Below are 13,807 nucleotides of genomic sequence, written 5' to 3'. Positions count from 1 at the left end.
ATTTTAAAGTGCTGATACACTCCATAACTAGGAGTATTTTTGGAATGAGCATCCCGCTCTTCCACCCTTTTTTATGCACTTTATCACTTTTTTATTAATTTTTCACTTTCACGTTCCCAGGTCAGGGTGGACGATTAGAGAGTCCATACCGCCGGGGTTTAATTCCGTCCTGACGAATGCCTAGGTAAATTGAAACCACCCTTAAGGCTGAAACATGTTGACTGAATAAATTCTGAATTAACCATCCATTACCTGTGGCATTAAATTCAGACACATAAACCTTTTAACTGTGTCCTAGGGATCATTCATTAAACTTTTTTGTAGATACCCTTTAGACACTTTTTACCTTTAATTTACCTCCCAACACGCCCATTTCACACAACCAGCTCCGCAGTCTTCTGGCGTCGCAGCACACCAAAGAGGCACTCGGCCTCTTTGGTGGGGCCCAATGATGAAGCATGACACTGACTAGGTCGGTGTGTGAGGGCTTTCTTCTCCACCCAAATAGGGTGTGAGTTCCACTAGTTGTTTCGCTCCATCTATGTGGCTTTTTGATACTTCAACCTCTCTTATCTTGTTTACTTGCATTAAACCGGGGATCAAGAGAGTGTTCCTGAGTTTCCCTGTCTCTCCCTTTGTTATTTTGTATCCAGTAGTAACACCTGAAGGGATGGAATGCTCCTCTGCAGCAGTGGTGTTCGCACCAAATTCAAAATGTTACTGAAAATGCACAGAAATCAAGTATCTGTGTCAGGATTCTGACTTTTGCACAGTCCTTGCCTACCACAGTAGGATCTTTATACTATGTCTTCAATAGCCCGAATTCCACTGTTCCCGCTGAGAGCTTTCAGAGTGTAGGAGGGCGACTCATTGTGCCCCACCCTCCTTACATGCACGATGGCTTTAGGCAGGATTCTGTCCAGGTCTTGGTCTTGAAGTCTCGGGTTCTCTCGGCGGCCTTCTTTACTCCACAGAGCGGGATTCCCTTGTGTGTATGTGTGGGGTTGATGGATGTTACCCCTAACTGCATTGTACGCACGGTCTCTCGTCTCCAGTCAGAGTCCTTTATGTGGATTCCCAGGCCTCGGCTCCAGGCCGGCCTTCTTTGCTCTGCAGGGCCACGTTCCGGCTGTTTAGGCCCTAGGCCGGCATTAAGTGTGACTTTGCTGTGGGCGCCGCGTCTCTCTCCCCATGTTCCTCTATTTTCCAGCCGGCCTTGGTTTCTGAAGCTCAAGGTAACTCATATTTGTGCGCGTTCCAAAAATGCACTATTCAAAAACCTTCTCTGTGCTTAGCCTCCCTGACTTATTAATACATGTGGGATTTTGCAAGAGCTGGTTCTTGCAATTACTGCTTTGACATTCAGGGATGTTGAAATCACTTTCTGTATTTATTTATAATCGCAGTGCCAAATCCTTGCCTCTTTCCCTCCTCCTGCCTGTGTGTGTTCTCTCTGTCCTACATACTCTTGCAGGTGTTGTCTGCCCCATATGAGGCCTAGTTAGGAACAAGGTACACTATAACTTAAAATAGTTGATGTAGTTTCATTCTCTGTGGTAGGCGACATTCCCATTATCCAGTATTATTATACTGTGGCTATGTCCTTGAGCAGTGGCAGTCTGCACCACTCTGTGACAACAGATCCTAGAGTACTGAAACACATGTGATTTAGACAGGACATTTTAAAAACTATAAAATTGTAAAAATATAAAAAATTGAAAACAGAACACATACTTTTGTCTGCCCGGCTGAATAACTTATGTAAGCATTTGTAAACATTAGGTTATAACCATATGTGTTTTTTTTGCATTTATTGATCGTGTAAGAGGTTTGGCAAGTCTCCTCTATAGTTACAAAAAAAAACATGTTAAATATAAGAAACACAATGTCTTTTCTCACGGCGGATTTCAGTCCGAGGTCTGCATCTTTAATGGCAGCTCTAGATTATGCTCCTAATGTTGTACAATCCTTCTTTGGGGGTTTCTCCCTCTTGCACCTCTACATTAAGACCGAGGGCTCATTCTACAAAGACCTAGTTCTGAGGCAGTTCCTGCCATGACGTCCGTTATTACGCATTGTTGTCCTTCAAGTGACGAGTCCCTTCCTTTCTGCGCGTTCCACACCATATTGACCTTCTGAGTGAAAATAATCAGTGAAAAGCAAATGTTGATCGTGCAAACTTAAATGAAAGGGAAATATTAAACTGATATTGGCCTCTGTTGTTCAGAGAGGAAAAGGTGTGCGAAGACTTGATTAGAGGCCAACCGAGCGATGGGAGATTGCTTTATTCCACGTGGCGAAGTCTCTTTGAGTGCTGGAGGAAAAAAAAGGTGTACCTTAGTGCAATAAAAATGTAAGGCCAGCTGGCGCACTGCCTGATGTTTAAACAGAGTGGACCTGCGTGCAGTGGAAGAGGCTTATTACTGTACTACCTGGCCAGCCCAAGTGGTGTTATCTTCTTCAAACATGCGCTATATACACCTTGTTCTTGGGATCACTAAATCTGAAATCCGTACCTCCACACTATCCTACATGTATATGCAAACATGTAAATCGGTTCAGTACAGGGCTCCCAGCTACTCCAAGTTTTTGTTTGTGAAGTCCCTTTCCCATGTCCCTTTGTGTAGCCTATGAGTGTGATCAGAGTGGTCCAGAAATGTTGCACCTTTGATGTACTTCTTTCGTGCACGTAAGAGGTCTGTAGTGTTTCCAACAAGCACCCAGAGAAGGACACACCTCCTGCCCATCATTGTCTTCTCTGGTTGGTCTTCTCAGAGGAGAGGTCTTTTGAAGTCTTCTAAAATCATCTTAATGGATGAGATTTTTATAGTTCAGAATTTTGTTGTAACCCCATAATAGGCCACCAAAGAGTCCTCTCTTGGAAAGGGGCATGTACTGCTGGTCAGGATTGGTATTTTCCTGGCTCTATGTAGGACTGCGTGGTCCACACATCGCATCTCTCTGTCAATATTCATATCGTCTTGGTGGGTTTAGGGTCGACATCTCTATGACTCATAGTAACAACATCTTTTTTCAACTCCCCAAAACTTTAGTTCATGAAAGTAAGTTGGTTTCCTGAGTCCACCCACAAGATGTCGACATAACACGCAGCATGTGAATCTATAATCATTTCAAGAATCAAAGCTTAGCACAGGTAAGTAGCTTTCGGTCTATCTTGCATTCTGAGCGCCACACCCATCCTTTCAAGCAGTGGTGGTTGGTGCAGTGTTGAACTGCTTCGGTGTCAGCATTTTGCCAAGAGAGCAACTCTTCCACGCAATATGTTTGTGTTTCCACAAGGTGTATAGAATACCTGGAATGTGCATCTATCTGTCACATTGTGTGAGCATGAGTTTGGTCAAATTGTTGCTGTGAAAATATATGTCTCGGACTTAAATATGCCATTCTCTTCTGGTCTCTGCACTGCAAATGCATCCAACGAAAATTGAGACTGAGGAACATTTCTGGGTTCTTCCAGTGTTATGTTAGTAGCATTTTACAAGTGTCGTGGTGCTGTCACTAGTGGAACATGGAATACAGTGACATCATTAAACTGTGATGTGCGAAAGTTCTATCCTTCGTTGTGGCAGTTATTACTGTGCCCAGGGTTGTACTGGCCTTACTAAGTACTGTCAACCCCAAAAAAGTCTTTTATCATACTTAACGGCGGCGTGGGGCCCGTTATTCTAGGGTTGGCGACGAGGAGAACCAGTGGTATGGACTGTTGATGTCATTGCAAATGTGGAAGCCGTGAGTAATAAATATACTATTCCTTGGCAGTGGAGTGGCTCCGTTGTACAAATGACGCATCGCAGGGGCTCAGAAACGCGCTGCGTGGAGAAATACCATACACTAAGAAGAAACATCGGTGGGAGGGTAATTAAAGGGGTATCAGCGTACGTTCCGGGTCCGGCCGGGACTCACTAGAGGCTTTACGGGCGATTCGTTCATGCGCTGAGGCAGTTATGACATGCGCCGTCGTTGCACGTTTCTAGTGTGTGCATGCCTCCCCGTGCCGTTGGAATCCTGGCGCTCTTTCAGCATGTTTCCGAGTGTTTATTTGTATTCACCAAAGCCTTGGTGAGCCGACGTTGTTGTGTTTCGTCAGTGAGGCGAAGATGAGACTGTTCGATGTATATACATTGAAGGTGGTACGTTTATGTCCACGGCTACGTGCCCAATAACTTTACCATTTAATTAATTTGTACAGTAATCTTGCACTGTTTTTGTCTGTTGCCCAGCTGGAGGATGCCATATATTTAGCCCAAATGCATTTTTCACTGTTATTGATTGTTTTAGGTATATTTGGAAGGATTATAATAACAATTTCACACAGATTTGTGCGAAATTAACGGCTGCCATTCCGGAGAGATTCTGAGGTACTTCACTGTGGGAGATTTCGTGAGTTTTAATGCTAATCGTTTCTTTGAGAGTTGCGTGACTTTAATGTGGCATTTTGTGGAATTTGTTGTGTCTGTGTACATTTTAGCGAGTGTTAGGGAAAATCTTTGCATCAGGCTACGGATAAATCAGAGACTGCCTCGAGTTTAGGTAGATTAGGATCTGACAGCCATCAAAACAAGAGGGCAAGAAGTGCGTCCTCGAAGCCAGTAATTCTGTTGACAGAGACGGATTAAGTGACTGCTGGTCCAAAAGGTGTGTAAACTGGGTGAAAAATGTCTGTTTATAAATTAACAGACAGCGCAGTATCTTTATAGCTCTAAAACAATTCAAGTAAAAGCGAGGAGGGATTAGTTAGAGATAAAGTGCCAGTCGAGCCTAAAAGAACACCATAGATTCCGTCACGTTTTTTTTTAAAGAATTGTAGACGTTTAGGCCGCACTCCGTATGAGAGAAAGGAAAACAGTAAAAAAAGCAAACGTAGGCGCTGAGGGAATTGGACGGGTACGCCTTTTGACACTGTGCAGATTTTTAGTGTAGTTTCATCCTCTGGGTGCCTTAATGAAGAGTGCTCCTTTGAAACCCATATATGAAATCGGGCCCTCTGCTGACTCCCCATGTCTATACCCCGACAAGGTTGAGAATGGATACATGTGCAAGACGTGTTCGAACTTATAATTCTACACATACATTCCAGTTGCATACGAGCTGCTGCATTCTGCACTACACACATATCCTTCATCAAATCAAATGTGGACATATCACAGTGAATGCCTTATATCTGCCATTCTGTAGGGCAGTGGTTCCCAAACTTTTTTGACCTGTGGCTCCCTTGAACTAATTGGCAGCTGGCCGTGGCTCCCCACCATTTTTTTTACCAGTGGGCGGGTGGGGGTTAGGGGGGATGGAGGGTGAGCCCGACCTCGGGAGTACTTCCTGTCGTCTTCCGAAAGTCAAGTAATAGTAAAGTGAGTTGGGGTGTTGTAGAATCTTAAAAATGTCAGCAAGGTTGTTATTGTTTTCACTGTAGTAACAGAAATGAAAGAATTACATTTCAGCAATAAAATAAGTGATTTAGAATAGCATGCATCTCTTTTTAATAAAGGCATGGTCTTCAAAGGTACGTCCACGGACTTAGAAAGGGACGGCTCTTCTGGAAAGGAGTACAATGGGAGGATAAAAAGAGGCTACACAAGAGGTAATAGTGGGGAGTGGGGATACCCAGAGAGGGCCGGGATCATGATGTGCCTATAGTTTTCTTAATTAACAAAGCCCTAAAAAGAACCACTGGCAAACCTGGACTACATATGTAAAGAAAAACTTTCATAGGTGTTTTGCAAGGTATGGCCAGGGCCACTGGAATTATGTGACAGGGAAGAACCAAATTAAGTAGCAGAGTTCAGTAAATTATGTGTCAAGAAAAAGAAAATTATTCAGAGTAATGTGGCACATTTTGTAATGGTATTATTTCATTATTTAGTCAATCTTACACTTTTTAACACTGCATGAGTATTGGTTGCACCTCATTAGTACTAGGTTAATATCCAAATGCAGCAATATGCAACAGAAAAGTGACCAGTTAACTTTTGCAGAGGGCCTTCCACAACGCTGCAAATGTGATGCCCCGTTTTTATTTTGAACCATTTGAGCTACAAGCTTTGTTCCACTATATATCTGCAGATTATGCAGCAGATGATGGATTATGTGGCAAATGCATAATTATTCAAAAATCACATAATTCTAGTGTCCCCTGGGTACGGCAGACCGCATACATGTGCGCTTGCTACAAGCAATGTTTTTGTAATATCAGGGAAATCAACAAAGAAGAACAGGTCATCAGAACAATAAACTGGCCCACAAACAGCAGATTGCCCTATCGGCCAGTCCAACCCTGCCAAAGACCTTAAATCTGAGTGATTTCTTAACTATTAAGCTGCAGGGTATAAACACTTTCAGTTTATTTGTTTGGTCTGAAAGTGTTTTTTTTTTCTCCAAAAAAGAGTATATGATCAAACATTTTATCTGTTTTTCTAAATCAGACAATTTCCTAATGAAAGACACCCAACCTCTTTTTCCTTTGGTATCTCCTGGAAATGTGGTCTAGTCTTAAGTTGCAGGCTATGGGGAGCTGGGTTCTAGAAAGTGTTTTCCCACTTCATCTAATTGTGTGATCCTGGGCACATTACTTTAACTTCACGTGTCTCATTGTCAACACGTGCGAAAACAATTGGGAGTGTTAATATACGTGATTCAATCTACTGCTGTGCTATAAACAATCATTCACTCAGTGAACATTTTGAAAATAGAATTCATACTCTTCCTTCCTTTTCACACTGATCTCTTGTTGCAATTACTCACTGATTCCCCAGGTCAGGGCATCTGAAGGGCATATTCAGTGGCCTTGCTCTTCTGCGTATGCAGATTTTATCAAAAAGCAAGCCTGCCCTATTGACTTTGCTAATGCTTGCTTTTTTCTTCCTATAGTTCCTGCCTGGGGACCGCTGGCAGCTTCCAAGGCTGCCCCCCAGATCGCTATATGCTTGTGTCCTCCAGGATGCCGTGCCTTACTCCAAGATACTCAATACAGTGGTTCTTTCAGGAATGTTGGGCCCAAAGTCCCGTACCTAGGGAGATATGTATACAAACAACTAAATATACAGTAACATTTTGTTCACTGTATAGTCGTCGTGCTCCTATTGCCCCCAGCACTTGCCTTTGTCATGGGGGTTGTGAACGCTCCTGTTCAGAGGCAGAGGCCTCCCTGCTGGGCCCTTAGCCTAGGATTGGAGGAGACTCCCTACATGCTGTGCCTGCTCAGCCGATCATTGTCATTCTATATAGAATGACAATGGCCTGCCAAGAGTTTGTGGTAAGTGGGGAGCCTGGCCCATCCGTGAAAAACAACATCCTACATCTGGCCTCAGGAATCTATCATAACCCACCTTCTAAACCTGACCCTGACTGAAGGCAGGTTAGCAGGTCAAAAGCAGGGTCGGCACTCCCGTACTCAAACTGTTTACATGATGTTGTCAGCTTCAGTTTCCCACATCGTGTCCGCGGCGCCCCTAGCTTCTCATGACGGCGCACTGGGGCGCCGCGGCGCACAGTTTGGGAACCACAGCTGTAGGGTTACTAAATGACTCCGTTTGATGAGAACACCCGGTTTCCAGGCCTAGGCTTTCATTTATACTCTTACCCCCTCCTCAAGAAACTCTCAGCAGACCTAAACCCACCCACAGTCTGACTTTCGCCCAATCTCTCTGCTTCCTTGCCTAGTGAAAGTCATAGAGAAAATCATCAAAAACGAGTAGCCAACCTGGCAACCACTTCCTCAACACCACACAGTACAGATTCTGGCCCTACCACATCATCAAAACCACCCTCATTGCCTCCTCAAATGATATTTGTCTGACCATGAACAGAGGAGACACCGCAGTCCTCGTCCCACTCGACCTGTCCGCAGCCTTTGACATTGTCACCCACTCCATCCTCATTCACCTTTGTCAAGAAGGTGGCATACAGGGACCCACGCTCCTTCTTAACAGACCCCACCCAGTAGTCACCCAGACTCCCTACACCTTGTTCGCCTCCTGCCTCATCTAAGAGGCATCCCAAGGATCATCCCCTGTGCAGGCTGCCTCTGATGAACAGGGAGAGGGGGGGGGGGGGGGGGGGGGGGTGGATTAAAAAAAAAAAAAAAAAACTTCTCTGCCTCCACAGCCACCACCCGCTTCTCCCGCTGCCACACGCCTCTCTGCCGTCTGCTGGCAGCACCAGTGGCACCCAGGCTCGGGACTCTCCCAGCCAATCACGACTCTGCCTGAGTAGTGTTGTGATTGATCCGAGCGGTCTGTTTGGCTGCTCAGACGGTGCCTGGGGAGGCTGGGCATGTTCTCCACGGGGCCATGCAACACAACCCAATGAAGAAAATGCCAAGTGCGCATGACAGTTTGGCTGGCCCTAGAGGGCCAGTCAAGCCGTCATGCACGAGTAGGGAGGGAGTGCAAACCACTCCTGCTCCCTCTGCGGCGAGCCAGCCCTACCCGACCTGGCTGGAGCAAAGAATCATAAAATTATAATAATTTTGTGTTATCATTTCTTTTGCAATGCTCAAAGAGCAGGGGGGCCATGCTACTCCGCCTTAGTGGAGGAGCTGCCGCTGATCATCCCTCAGCTCCACACTCTTCAACACCTGCATGACTCCACTCAAAAAAATCTGATCTTACAAAATCCACGTCATCTCCTACGCCAGCAACACCCTTCTCATCCTCTACCTCTCCGATAAAACGCCAAGCCCCTCGACCAACTTCACCCCCTGCATCTAAAGTTGCAAAATGGATGAAGACCAACTGTCTAAAACTCGACACAGAGAATATGAAAGTGGTACTCTTTGACAGAGTTGCATCGCTGTGGCACTCCACCTGGTGGTCTCTGCTTGGGGAAACATCCTTTACAACGCAACTTTTACCACACAGTGCTATTACAACGCAGGTTTTACAACGAAAACCATTACAACGCATTGCGCTGGGGGGCGCTCTAGGATAGGGAATAGATTTAATTTACTATCTAACACCTTCCCTAGTGTCCACGGGGACTGGAGTTGGAATAGTAAATTAAACTATTCACTATCCAGCACCCCAAAGCGCTATGCGTTGTAATGGTATGCGTTGTAAAAACTGCGTTGTAACAGCAACGTGGTAAAAGCATGCATTGTAACGTCATACATCCCTCTGCTTGGGTTGCCGGGTAGTGTAGTGTAGTTCCTATTTCCCTTATAGGTTCTGCGCATTGGAATAATATACACTATAGTTTTAGCATAGGACTGAGGTCAGTATGCTCCTATCGAGTACTTTAAACATAATTACTTGTGTGTGCCAGCTAACTCAGAGGTCACTGTGAGTGAGTGAGTGAGTGAGTGAGTGAGTGGAGTCTTGTAATGCGCAACTTAGCCCAAGGGCATCAAGGCGCCTGAAAGATCGTACAGCTTGTAAATCTTCTAGTGCAGGACTACGGATAGGCCTCTACAAAGAGCCAAGTTTTTAATGCTTTACGAAAAAGCATAATAGAGGGTTGTCCTGCCAGATCAGGGGGAAGAGTGTTCCACAGCCTGGGCGCCAGGGAAGAAAAGGCTCTCCCTCCCCACCTTACTTTGTGAAAGCGAGGGATTGACAGGAGGTTTTTATTAGAAGAACGAAGAGTTCTACTGGGGGAGTAAGCATGTAAGAGGGACCTAATGCCCTCTGAGCCTGAGCCATACAGGGCCCCATGGGCAAGACAGAGGATCTTAAACGAGATCCTAGGCTGGCTGGGCAGCCAGTGTAGATTCTTCTCGAATGAACAAGAAGGAATTAGTTTCTGACAACCGCATAAACATGACAACTTTGTTTCCCTTCGAATCGGAACAGTGACAGAATCGTGGAAACAATAGATAACAATTTCACTCAGTCAATCGTGCATGCTTCGTTTCTGCAGAGTTACACAGAAAGAATAGACGCGCGTTTCAATAAAAGGATTTATTGAACAGTCTTATTTCTCGTGCAAGAGATATAAGCTGTTACAATCGTAAGACAGTATGCAAGATACAAAGTATACAGCGTGAGCAGTAAGAAGAAATAATACTGCAATAGCATGGTTTGTTAGCTATGACATTTATTCATATACATACATAAATAACACAGGCTAAAATGTGAATACTCATCTGGTGCTTCTAAGTAGTTCTACCCCAGTGTACCTAACTTAAGTGTAGTACGAGGTAAGAAGTAGGTGCTGTTTTCTATAGTATAGTTAGCTATAGATTGTATTACCAAGAGTCCCTCTAGGTTCTAGTCGGCTCCATACCTTAGAATGAGAGAGATGGGAATCTCTTTCCGGATCTCAAACTCCAACACCCCGTGAAGAGAGTCAGAACACTGGGAGCTGGAATCTCTGCGAGCAGGGAGGACAGCGTCTGGTCAGTGCATCTTGTCAGTGAGTCAGGCTGGGATGAGATTTCTCCTGGAGTTGTGGTTTCTTCCGAACTTGCAGAGGCGAGGTGTCTTCAGTCTCTACTTGTATGTACTCATTCAAGCCCACTGTCTCCAGAAGTTCCTTCAGGTTCTGGCGAGCTATTGTTACTTCTGCTGTACTGTCCAGCATTGTATGAGCCCATTCTCCGTTCTTGAGTTGTGTTCTCAGAATTCTCGACATGTCTGATCTCCAGACCTGCTACCTTCTTCTTGGAGAATTGAGGTTCTGATAGATACATCTGCCGTGTGGATTCCTCACCTTGTGAATATCCCCCTTGCGCCAGCAACGTTCGGAAATTTTCTTCGTAGTACGCCGACGTGGGCGACGTCACAGGAGCACGGCATCGCGCGCGACTCCGTCTGACGTCACCGACCCCACACCAGGCCCACGCCGGCGTGATGACGTCAGTTCCCTTTTTTCCGCGTCTTCGACGCTAACGGTTTCGGGATCTTCTGCGATACTTAGTATCTTTCTGTTAATTAATTGCCACTGTTTCTCTCTTACGACTTGATTCTTCTCCGAAGATGTCGTCGAGGAAAACAGGCTTTAAGCCATGTAGGTCTTGTGCCCACACGATGTCCATCACTGACCCACATAAGGATTGTTTGTGGTGTCTTGGTTCGAGTCACGACGTCAAGAACTGCAATTCCTGTTTTAAGATGAATCCAAAGGCGCTTCGAGAGCGTGAAGCTAAATTACTTTTGGCAAAAGTAAAACAGGATTCTGGTCGTTATTCGAGATCGACGTCACGAAGATCGAAATCGAAGCAAAGGTCTCGATCGAAGTCGGGATCGGCGTCGAGGTCCAGAGCGGGTTCGAGATCTGGAGAATCCAGAGAAAGATCTAGATCTAGATCTAAATCGGCTTCAGGTCACGCTTCGAGCTCCTCGAGGAGAAAGCATAAGAGGAGGAAGCACAGTTCGAAACATCATTCGGAGAAGGAATCCTCTGATTCGAAGAGAAGGTCTCACAAACATCGTAAAGACTTTGTCTCTCCTTCGCCTGCTTTATCAAAAGAAGGTTCTCCGGCCCCGGAGCCAGAACCGGAGCCGGATCCGATGTCCTCGGAACATGAGGAAGAAGAGGTGATTCCTCAAGAACCGGCTCCAGCGGAGACTCCTGCGGATCCGGAAGGTCAGAGTGAGAGTGTGTCGGGACGACCTCCATTGGATCCGGTAGGTCCGTACCCTCCCTTTCCTGGTCCTGGACAGGATCCCTCGCATTTTCTAAATGCAATGTTCGGAGTATATTCCAGGGCAATGTACCCCACTGGAGCACCTGTTGGTCCCATGGGTCCATTATCATACAATCTGGGTATTCCTCAGTCGTACGCCCCAGCTCCATTTATGCCGTTCATGCCGGCGCCTCTTCCACCATGGCTCGGTACGGCTCCACCGAGGTCTTCGACTCCGCATGCGGCTTCGCCGACTCCGGATCGACCTCGCAGTCGAGATCGAGGTACCACACCTGTTCATGACTCTCGTCCTGTTGCTCCGGCTCCTCGATCGACGTCGGAACCGGCTCCGTCGGAGTCGTTACCGGATCCATCGACTTCGATTCGATTGGAGTGGTCGAGACGAAGAGCTCAGCGTCTTCTAGAACAAAAAGATGATGAAAGTTCTGATGTGGAAGAAGGCGAGCTTCCTGATCATGACGATGATTTCGATGAGCTTCGGGATGCTAGTGGTCTAGAACTCTCTCCCGAGTGGGTTCTGCCTTCAGCTTCTGATGCTCCATCTAGGGACGTGGCACCCTATCACGTGGTCATTAGGAAGGCTGCTGACCTTCTTAATTTAAAGCTGCCCACAGTGGAGTACAAACCCAACATCCTCACTGAAGTCTTACATTCTCCTTCTTCAATTGTGGAGCCTACACTGCCATTTAATGATGCCTTGACGGATCCAATAAAGGAGATTTGGAAGAGGCCTTTATCTGCTCCTGCAGTTTCAAGAGTTATTGCAAGACGCTATAGGGTGGCTCCTGATGACCCTGCATTTCTTTCTACGCATCCATCCCCGGAAAGTCTTGTGGTTCAGGCGGCTTGCTCTAATAGGGCTGCTGGCTCCTTCCCTCAAGTACCAGCTGACAAAGAGTCTAAAAAATTAGATCAGTCTGCGAAGAAGACTTTCTCTTCTGGGAGCATGGCTCTTAAATCATCAAATGCTACTTGCCTTTTAGGTAGATATGTGCATGCGCTAATGGACTCAGTGAAGCAATTATCATCAAAACTTCCTGAGGATGATAAGAAGAACTTTAATGAGGTAGTCTCTGACACTCAGGCTGCTGCCCGCATGGTCATTCAAAGCGGTATGGACACTGTGGATTCTGTTGCTAGAATTATGGGTTCATCCATTGCGACCAGAAGAGCCGCATGGCTAAAGTCTTCAGATTTCTCTGCGGATGTGCAATCTACATTGCTGGACTTACCCTTTGATGGAACTGGCCTTTTCGGTAAGAAGGCTGATGTAGCCTTGGAAAGGTTTAAGGACAGCCGTGCCACCGCGAGATCTTTGGGTCTGCAGATGAGAGGGTCGACGACTAAAAAGTTCAAAGGATTTGGCAGATCTTCTTTTCGTCCCTTCAAGCAGGGCCAACAACAACAACAGCAACAGCAGCAAAACCCTCTATATAGATCCTATAGAGGTAAACAGAGGGGTCGTGGACGTGGACGTCAAGTCTCCTCTTCCTCCACTTCCTCCAATAATGCCCAACCCCCACCCGCATCAGCAAAGCAGCCCTAGATCCACCATTCTGGATCATGTAGGGCCAGTAGGGGGTCGGCTTACTCATTTTCTACGAGATTGGGAATCGGTTACATCAGATCTTTGGGTTCTCAATCTCGTAGAGAATGGGTATGCACTTCCTTTTCAGGAATTCCCTCCCAATTACCCTCCTTGCCAAGGTTATTGTTCGGAGGACCATCTGCTTCTCCTGCAGGAGGAAGTCCTGGCACTGTTTCGAAAGGGTGCGATAGAGGTGGTTCCAGAGCAGGAGAGGGGTCAAGGGTGCTACTCCCGGTATTTCTTGATTCCCAAGAAGGATGGCAGGCTTCGGCCGATCCTGGACCTCAGGATTTTGAACCTCTATCTCAAACAGGAGAAGTTCAAAATGCTCACCCTTGCTCAGGTTCTTCTAGCGTTGATGGAAGAAGACTGGATGGTATCGATCGACTTGCAGGATGCGTATTTTCACATCCCAATCCTGAAGTCGCACAGGAAGTATCTCCGTTTTACGGTGGGATCGCAACACTACCAGTTTGCGGTTCTTCCCTTTGGACTTACTACTGCGCCTCGAGTCTTCACCAAGGTGATGGCAGTGGTGGCTGCGCATCTCAGAAGGTCGGGGATTCCTGTATTCCCTTATCTAGACGACTGGCTGATCAAAGCAGAGTCGCCGGAGA

General features: G+C 46.2%; 1 protein-coding gene across 4 annotated transcripts in view; it reads left to right on the top strand.

The window, feature by feature from the left end:
- The window catches only part of LOC144828247 (sulfite oxidase-like), a 393,607-nt gene that overhangs the window by 186,312 nt on the left and 193,488 nt on the right, over positions 1–13,807 (top strand). Inside the window, exon 1 of one of the 4 annotated variants that reach the window (XM_078686332.1) lies at positions 3,604–3,750. The exons of the other annotated variants lie outside the window; for them this stretch is intronic. The gene's annotated coding sequence lies outside the window, so the exon portion shown is untranslated. Of the gene's footprint in view, positions 1–3,603; positions 3,751–13,807 lie in introns of those variants that run through there. 4 annotated transcript variants of the gene reach the window in all.

This window comes from Lissotriton helveticus, chromosome 1_1, assembly GCF_964261635.1.
Source record: "Lissotriton helveticus chromosome 1_1, aLisHel1.1, whole genome shotgun sequence".
Lineage (NCBI taxonomy): Eukaryota > Metazoa > Chordata > Amphibia > Caudata > Salamandridae > Lissotriton > Lissotriton helveticus.
Note: the sequence above shows the minus strand (reverse complement) of the source record. Positions and strands in the feature narration are given on the sequence as shown.